This window comes from Tasmannia lanceolata, unplaced genomic scaffold (genome assembly GCF_043159265.1).
Source record: "Tasmannia lanceolata isolate RefF3 unplaced genomic scaffold, GAP_Taslan_0.1 ptg000018l, whole genome shotgun sequence".
NCBI classification, from domain to species: Eukaryota; Viridiplantae; Streptophyta; class Magnoliopsida; order Canellales; family Winteraceae; genus Tasmannia; species Tasmannia lanceolata.
Window position 1 is genome coordinate 9156745 of NW_027518695.1, and position 7786 is coordinate 9164530.

Genomic DNA, 7786 nt, shown 5'->3' on the forward strand with positions numbered 1-7786 from the left:
TTTGGCCTTCTATGTCTATTCACGTGCAGTTCGCAACCATCGCGCTTTGCATAGGGGTGTTCATTATTCGGTTTTAACCGAATAAACGAACCGAACCGAATTGATTCGGTCGGTTCGGTTATCTCAGGAAAAAAAATCGGTTAACCGAAAAACCGAAATTAACCAAAAATAAACATTATTTTTTCAAAAAATGGTGTATGGGCACTCCGTAGGATGATCCAAACCGTCCATTTGATTGATCACAACTTCAATAGGTTATGCCTAAAAAAACTGTTTCGATAGATTGATCATAGCCCTCCGATCAAACCGTCCAAATAGATTTTTTTTTGTCTTTTTTATCACTATTTGGTTATTCGGTTAACTGAATTTTTAATTCGGTTCGGTTTTCCTAAAATTCGGTTCGGTTTCGGTTTCCGAAATTTGATAACCGAAATTATTTCAGTTATTTTGGTTCGGTTATAATTATTTCGATTATCAAATTTCGGTTATTTCGTTTCGGTTATAACCGATTGAACACCCCTAGATTTGCGAGTCACATCCCAGACTCAAGACACTAATAAGACTATCTTTCTCTTGCAATTTAGAGGACCCTTCTTCCTCTCTCCTATTTTTGGTAATTCTGTCGAAGGTAAGTAACCTATTTTCTATATCAGTGTTTTCCAAATAATGGGTGATTTGAAAGTACTTTTAAGTAGATTGGTCATGCGTGTATATTTATTAGTGGGAGCACCACCGATAGTACCCTACCTGTCAGTGGGGACGTGACACTGACCGTGGTTGTAAGCTATTGGGCTCAGGTGAATTGTTACATATTTGGCATAAAAATATATTGTAGTTCAGTTTAATTGTTTCAGAGATTACCTTCTCATGCCATGGTAAATGATTCTACATGTTTAGAATAATTCTATCTTGTTTTGTGCACATGCTTGATCCGCCTGCTATAGTAGAAGGGATTACTTGCTGAGCCGTTAAACTCACCCCATATATTCTTATTTCAGATATCGAGGAATAATCATTGATTCATCACGAGACCGCAAGGAGAGACAGGACTGGCATATTAGATTTGACTTAGTCATTTGCTTATCATAGATTTAGGTTTTATTTCAGGTATTGTAAGACATGTATGTAGTTGATGCTACTTTGAGAGTTTAATTTCTAGTGGTTTTATTTAATTATTTGCGAAAAAGTTAGATTGCTCTGTACTGTATGCTTGTGTAAGGACTGCTAGCCTTGCATGCTTATGGAATTTGACCCTATGGGCATGCGGCGTTGTCTAATGCCTAGCCCGGGGCCTCAGGTCGGGGCGTGACAATTACGCAGGGCCAAAAGTAACAGCAAAGACGGGGACGAAATAAACAACAAACCATTGGATGTGCATGCCACTTTCGACATTAAAATATAAAATATAAATAAGGCAATTATTAATGCAGATTATGGATGCATACCATAACAAAAGTCTTAAGATGTTAAGATTATTCCCTCCTCAACCTTCATAACCTGTGAGGAAACACGGTGAAGTGTAACGGATAAAATTGGTTCCATGTCGTGAATACAATCCTTTCAAACTTCAGCAAGCACTGTATCCTAAATATAATGCTTGTTATGATGCAGGTCTAGTGAATGATACCTTCAAAATTTTGGTGAGGGTAAAACATAAAACAGAGGAGAAGACCATATAAAGTAGAATTAATCATAAACTCTAGAAACTCGATGTAGGTGAAAATTCCAATGTCCCAAAAGGCTAATTATGATTGTGGGATTTTGCAGGTAGCATGTGAAGGGTTGAGAAATAGTCGACTATTCCTTACCTCTTAGAAGCTGTTCTAAGAATTAGAAACCAAATGAATGTGGGCACTAACAGGGGAGAAGCCAAGAATTAGGAACCAAATGAATGTGGGCACTAACAGAGGAGAAGACAAAGCTTTTAAGCTTGATACTCTGCTAAAGCCGGTGGAACAGATGGGAACACATCACTGCTCCGCTTTGTACTCCAAGAAATTATCAAATCACAAGGTTCAGGTTCAGACAATACACTTCTAGATGGCTGCATTGTCTGATTTCCTAAGTTTCTTACCTAACCATTTATCCATCTATATGGAATGTCTGGATCTATCTAAGCAGTATACTAGAAGATATATTGACCATGTTCTTCTTCACTGTGATTTCTCTTCTCTTGTTTGGATGGACATTATTAGATTTTTCGGTATGCGGTGGGTATTTCAGAGTAGCATTTCGAGGGTCATTATGGATTGGGGAGGGGCTTTCCATAGCTGTGTGGGGGAGTTCATGTGGTCTGCTGTTCCATTTGCAATCACATGGTATTTGTGGAAGGAACGCAATAATCGCATCTTTAATGGCGTGGCGAGATCTCAGCAGCATATCTCTCTGGAGATCAAACTGGCAATAATTGGATGGGGAAGGGCCAAAGGAGGTATCTCTTATTCTTCGGGTGATATTCTGCACCATTGGTCGACGGTTATTTCTGGAAAAAAATTTAAGAATGTTATTGCACCGGAATGGGAGCCACCGCCCGTGGGATGGCTTAAATTAAATTTCGACGGGAACTCCATTGGTAATCCCGGTGTGGCGGGGTTCGGAGGCATCATCAGAAATCACCTTGGAAATCCTCTCTTTACATATTCCGGGCCGGCGGGATTATGTGATGCAAATGAAGCAGAGGTCACGGCCCTTCTTTTTGGTCTCAAATGGTTTATGGAGCATAAATTGGCACCTCTTATAATCGAAGGTGACTTGGCCAATGCGGTGGCCTGGGCGTCAAACCGGAAGTGTGGACCCTGGTGACTTGCAAACAAGATTGACGAAGTGAGAGATCTGGTGAGAATTTTACGACCTCTTGTCGAAGGAGATCCACGAATTCCTCGGCGGATGCGCTTGCTAAGGCGAGAGTTAATCGGGCTATCAATTTATGCGAGTCCTTCATCCTCTCCCGGATCTGATTTTTGTTTTTGATTGTAATTAGTTAGGATCTTTTGGACGACCTGGCTGCTGTTTAGTGTAATTGGGGACATCTTGTCCCTACCGTTTATGTTGGAATAAAATTATGTTACCTTTCTCAAAACAAAAAAAGAGGTTGGGCTACTCTAATCAAAGTTGCTCAAGACCAAGCTGTTTTGTTCATAAGAAATGATGAATAAGATATAGCTATTTAATGATTCTTCAGTAAAATGAAAAACACAGTTAACGGAGAAAAATCATGAGATCCAGGAATGCCATAAGAAAAATTTCCCAACAAAAACATTTAAGAGCATTGGGTGCTAACATAATTTCACCGACGCTGATCATTTTTATCCAATCCAACACCAGCACATCTAAAAAGAGCACCCAATCAGACACTCCATGACTAACAAATGAAAGTTTAAAATTCTCAGCTTAAGTTTGAATACATGGTACAGTGGTATATGGGCTAGGAATAACAATGTGTAACAAATTAGGAATAAAAATTAGGAATAACAATGTGTAACAAACTATGATCAAATGGATATGAATACCTGAGTAATCAAGATGCCCCAAAAGGGAAGTCCCCATCCATACCACCCAAATCCCAAATATACAATCCTAGTCTAGCAAGCCATCCTGGGCAACTAAACAACACTCTCCACAATCAAAACAGCACAAAATAAAACCCATCTCAATGTTACTGGAAAATTAACAATAAAAGATCAATTATTAAAATCCACATAAGCCTATCTAACCAATGTCCAATAAAAGAACAAGAATCAATCTGCTTACATATGATACAACCAAGGATTGAAATTTTGGTTTCGGTTTCGGCCTAAGCCTAAAACAAAATTTCGGTGGCAATTTCAGTTTCAATTTTAAATTTCAGTCCCGGCAGAAATCCAAAATTTCGGTATTTCGGCTGAAATTTAAAACCATGGATACAACATCACAAAGCCAAACTAAGAAGCAGAACCCCCCCAAAAAATATTTTGAAAAGAAGAAGAAGAAGAGAATAAGCTGGGACCCATCCATACAAAAAAAATAAGCTGGGACCCATGCCTATCAGGTCTGTTTCTTTAACAAAAACCATCAAGCATCAGTAATAAGGAAGCTAGAATCAGCTCCCAAAAACCATCAACCATCAACCATCACAAAGGAAAGATACACATCAATAATAAGGAAGCACAAGAATAAACGCAAATGCATAAATTGGGCTCAAAGATACAGGTCATCTCTAAACATTGCAATACAGGTGCCTATGAACTGATTTTCAGAATTTATGTGCTCTCTAAACATTGCAATAAAATGGTCACTTCTACATATGTATGACATATAGAATTTGTCTAAGGAATTTCACCAAAAAATATTAATACCTAATCCTACCAGGTTTGTTTCTTTTTGGGTGATGCTTCTATTTATTGGAACCCCAATGCCTATCAGGTCCGTCTAATTTAACCAAGCTATAAATGGATGAATCTAGAACAGGAAAAACAGTTGTATATGTATCACACTTTCATATACAAGTTGAAGGCAATTGACATTACCATTTATGAAAATCCTTGTAATTAATCTATATCATCAGAATGATCAAATGTCTTCCAGAGTTGCCACTATATCCATTACACAGAACACCAGATCCTAAGAGCATTTCAGCAAATTAAATTGTAAATCTTCCCACTCCTCTCGTTCAAATATCACAGAATCACAATAAAATAAAACATCACCATTAATTTATCAATCAAAACTTCCCAAACAAAAACAGCTCCCAATCAAGTGTTACCATTAAATCCAACTATATTACTTTCAAAATCCGGTCATTCGAGCAGCAGAAAAACACTAAATCAGATATATAACCCTCTTTATTTATGCAGCCTCTACTGTTTTTTTTTTTTTTTTTTTTGAAATTTAACAAAATATATTTATACTATGAGAAGCCTCTGCTGTTAAACTCGACAAAACCTCTTCATCTCGTATTTGATGACCACCCATTTTCATCATAAAAGTGTTTTGTTGTTTACATGTACTCAGAGAATTCAATGTAAAGTATTACACCAGATCATTCTTCTTCACTTTCTCTGACATCTGAATCTGCTAGTAGTCAAACAAAGAGAAGAACAATCTTCACTTTTAGAGCATGTCATGGAATTAACACAGCAACATTCTAATAAACCATTTACCTACCATCAAAGAAGCAAAACAAGAATATACAGAGTTAAGTTAGTGATCATCTTCAACTTGATTCGTCACGAATTCACACTTTCAAAACGTTCATAACCAAATCTTCACCGTTTAACAACCTTTCGAATCATGTTTTTCGAAAAAAATAAATAAATTCAAATCACATTTTGCTAAGTATTTCAACCCAACTCCTTGCTCCTACCAAACTGCTCACACATACATGTAGAAAAGAAAGTAAGAAAATGATGGCAAGCGACAAACAAATAGCAATCTAAATTCTAAAACCACATGCTCAGATTTCAGGGAGTAAAAAGAATAGCTCTAGGTAACAAATTAGTCCATTCTCTTTAACTTCAGTGCTAAAAAACAACCCAAGGAGGAAAACCAAGATAAAAGGCTCAAAATGTTTGAGGAAAAAAAAAAAAAAAAACCAAATCAACAACTAGATTACCCATAGGATGACGATCGCATAAAGAGGGAGATTAAAAAGCAATCAGATAATCCCACAAAGAACTCCATTCATATAAACTTAATCCTTTTAGGTTTGCTTGAAGCAAGGGAGAGTTTAATCTTTGTTTGAATCAAGGGTGATTTTGATGCAAGCCTCTCCTAGGCTTCTTGGACTAAGGATCGGGAGAGTGACAGACACACACTCAAATGTTCAACAACTCGGATACAAGAAAAACAGATTTATGCAAGCTCCGTAAAATGAGCGTATCTCCCTCGATATAGGTCGGAATGACTTGATTTAAAAGCCAAATTTTCAAGGACTCAAAGATCTACAACTTTGCTAACAGATGTTTTCTCAGATTATCATCATAGGGTGCTCGAAAAACTACTTAAAGTGGACTAAAGCGAATGGACAGAATTATGAAAAAACATAGTGGGGTATGATAGGAAAGATAACTTCAATGGCTACTCTTCAAGGTTGCCAAGGAAGGTGGGTAACATCAATTCTTCTAGATTGATGGTTGCAACTATTCAAGGATGCAAATGATATGAAAAGCTCATACTCTTCAAGGAAGGAGTGAAACTCTTCTAGGTTTCAAGGATGAACTCTTCAAGTTCAAGGAAAAATGCACTAAGCAATTTTTCATTCAATATTCAACTAATACTTCATTACATATGTTTGATACTCTTTAAATAGAGAAATACATGAGAAAATTCGTTCAAACTAGTCAACTAACTAGTTTAGGGACTCACATACATCATTAATAGCTTAGGAACTCTAAACATATTAACTAGTCAAAGCTAGCAAACACTGTCTACCAAAATAGCCATAACTCTTTAACCACCGGGCCAAATTAAGACCATGAATATCCGTTGGAAAGATAATTCAAAGACCTACAACTTCTTAGTTAAGCATTTTCTCTGATTCATCCATCTAGAGGTCAAAAAACGTGTATCAAAATTGACCAGGTTCATTATGACGAATATGCAACTGGATCATGCCTGAATTGGCATGCCCATGATCTTGGGTTGGAGCCTTTATGCTTTGTGGATTCAAGTTGGGCTTGAGTCTTGTGTTGTGCTTGAATGAGGGATGATCTTCTTAAAGCCGTTGGATGGCCTAGCTTGTCTCTCACATGAATCGGGGCTGCATCAGATTTTAATCTAAAACTACACATACGTTAAATTTATGTAAAGGACCCCTCTCATTCATCTCCAAACATCACTAAGATCATTATTCAACATGGTATAGATGCAAAATGTGGCCAAGCTAAATCAAGTAATTAAACAAAGAAAAAGAAAGTGATCTAACTTACATCAAACGAACCTTATTGAGACCTTGAGTTATAGTCGCTAAAATAGGCCTAGTGGCCACAACAAATTGAAGAACAATGGGTCTGTAAACCGGTAATTGAAGGCATCTCCGGTAAATCGAAACTTCATCAAAATCACTGAAATTAGAAACATGAAACCCTAACCCTAATTAGAAATCCAACCCTAGATGGAATAAAACAGTAAATTAGGAAAAAACAGAATAAATGCTCTTACCTTCTTCTTTTTCCAGTTTTCAACCGGTTGCCTAACAAAAACGCCCTATTTTCTTGACTATTCATTCCAACTGTTAGTAGGGAAGGATCGAGGAATTTACTCGGCAAATCATGGTTATTATACAACAATTAATAACTCTTCATACATTTAAAAAACCCTGAAAACTTGCCATTCAAATTCCTTCCAATTGAAAAAAAGAAGAAGCAAGCATTCACGTTTATTTTTGGGAAATGATATTAGCATAACCGTGTCTTAATAATTGAACTAACTCATCCTGTCTTTTATTATAGAGCACTGCTAGGGAAACGGGATTCCTTTTTGGCAATAAAAACGGGCATCAACCACTATAGCCACGTCCACTAAAAGACAATTGGAGAGCTCAAATCCCCATAAAATCAATAAATACACATGTAAAGGGTCGAATCAACGTTCATTTCCGTCCTCGTTTTTATTTTCCAAATGGATTCCCGTTTTCAAAAGTGTCTTCATTTAAGGGTGGTTACAGTTAGAAAAAGCTCTGAAAAGACGATTAAAACATAAAAGACAAGAAACATGATTGTGCTTATATCATTTCCCTTAATTTTTTGTATTTGCTAGCCAATTTTGGTGGAAGCCATTTCTGCCGGCTTTTGCATGAGAGAAGACAAAA

The 7786-nt window shown here is 36.9% G+C and overlaps 1 long non-coding RNA gene across 3 annotated transcripts; it reads right to left on the bottom strand.

The window, feature by feature from the left end:
• Window positions 1–4729: 4729 nt before the first annotated feature.
• On the bottom strand, window positions 4730–7378 carry LOC143851863 (uncharacterized). Of its 3 annotated transcripts, none has more exons than XR_013236535.1 (3): window positions 7138–7378; window positions 6917–7040; window positions 4730–5049 (listed from the first exon to the last, which is right to left on the bottom strand). It is a non-coding gene; the product is annotated as an uncharacterized LOC143851863 (long non-coding RNA). The 3 variants fall into 3 exon arrangements; XR_013236534.1 differs by lacking the exon at window positions 4730–5049 and adding an exon at window positions 6205–6759; XR_013236536.1 differs by lacking the exon at window positions 4730–5049 and adding an exon at window positions 6205–6759 and having other exon boundaries at window positions 6906–7040.
• Window positions 7379–7786: the final 408 nt, after the last annotated feature.